This window comes from Echinops telfairi, unplaced genomic scaffold (assembly GCF_000313985.2).
Source record: "Echinops telfairi isolate 266 unplaced genomic scaffold, ASM31398v2 ScPeMD7_2291;HRSCAF=2852, whole genome shotgun sequence".
NCBI classification, from domain to species: domain Eukaryota; kingdom Metazoa; phylum Chordata; class Mammalia; order Afrosoricida; family Tenrecidae; genus Echinops; species Echinops telfairi.
This window is the reverse complement of record NW_022106189.1, coordinates 42,529,327-42,531,057: the sequence shown is the minus strand read 5'-3', so window position 1 is coordinate 42,531,057 and position 1,731 is coordinate 42,529,327.

Sequence of the window (1,731 nt, the reverse complement as noted above, 5' to 3'; positions counted from 1 at the left end):
GAGTGCGCGGGCTGCGGCCTGCATCTTGCGTGCGCTGTCGGCGGCCCGCACGCCCTGCCTGGCGCGATGTTGGGGTCCCGGGTCGGCCGCCGTGCGGACGCTGCGCTCAGGCCGGGCTCTGCTCTCGGGTAAGCGGAGGGTGCGGGTGGCACGGGGCTGCGGTCGCACGTGGGCTGGAGGCAGGGAGCGTTGGAGGAGGCCCGGGATCAGCGCGCGCCGCTCGGCCCCTGGGCTGCTACTCCCGCGGGCAGCGGCCGCTTCCCGCTCGAGCGCGCCCACTGGTGCGTTCCCAGCAGGGTTTCCGTTCCCACCTGCTGCCGCGGGGGCGCTCTTCCAGGCTGCGGGTGCGGGCACCGCACCGTCCACCTTTGTCCTGTCCCGCTGGGTAGTGGGGCGGAGCGCTGGGGTCCGGCGGGTGAACCAGCGTCGCCAATTCTCTGGCATTTGTGCTCTTGAGATCCTGGACGTGGAGACACTGCAGACGAGTTCGCCGAGTGCACCAGTCTTGAGAGCTCTCAGTAAAGTTTAAGCCAGAGCGCTAGGCTCAGAGCCCTGGACGCGGAGGCTTACTTGGACTAGGCGAGCCTAGCGTCCAAGGGGCAACTATTTCCTCCAAAGATCCACGGATGTTGGCATGCTGAGTCGTGTGTCGGGGCTGCCATGAGGCCTAGCTTACAGGGACTTGGAATCACTGGGAGACGTCCCACGAAAGGTTTTTGCCACATTTGGTTCTCAGTCTCTCCCTCCCTCCTGGTACATAGGGGCTTCAGTGGAAAAATGGAATTGAAAATAGTGGGATTTTCCCAAAAGCTTTGTGATGCCTCCTGAACATCCTCATTTACACTGGTTCTCATTCAGAGGTTGTTGCAAAACATTTTGTTTACCTATAAATATCAGTATTTCACGGAATCACCAGTGGCTTCAGTGAATCCTGAAAACAAGGATATCCTCTATAATCTGTTATTATAGCTGTGGAAAGTGGAATTGGTTTCTGATCGAATGTAGTCCATACTCAGTTTTGGTTACTTGCTTCAGGGCTGTTCCTGTTATAGGTGAACCCCAGGATTATCTGTTCCTTGAAAAAGCCAAGCCCCTGGGTTTTCCAGAGTAGCCAGACTCAGTTCCTATTCTGGTTCTGCCCCTGAGGGTGCTGGGTTCTTGGGCAGATCACTTAACTTTGGAGCCTCAATTTTGCTCACCAGAGAAATGGAGTGTTAATACTAACACCTCATAGTTGGTGGTGGGAGGAGGAGATGAAATCACAAGACTGCTCCACATACAGCTTAACCCACAAGTATTGGCTACTTGTTATTAAACAAGTAATTTTAATGGATTAATTTAATTAAAATTTAATTTTAGTGGAAGGCATTATCAGGGAGCCTTGGTAGAATAACGAGGTTAAATGTTGCGCTTTTAAACTGAGTTGGCAGTGCAAATCTACTAATCTCTCCCTGGGGGAAAGATGAAGCTGTCTGCTCCTCCTGCAAAGATTTAGCCCTGGAAACCCATGAGTGGAATCCAGATAGGGTAGTGGGTTTTGTGGTTAGCAGTTTGAATCCACCAGATGGGAGCAGGGGCGAAAATGAGGCTTTCTGCTCCTGTGAACATTTACAGCTTGAGGAACCCCCCAGGAGTCATTCTGTTCCATCCTATAGTGTTGCTGTGAGTCGGAATCTGCTTGATGGCAGTTGAGTTTGTTTCCTGAGAAACCCATGAACTGGAATGGACATG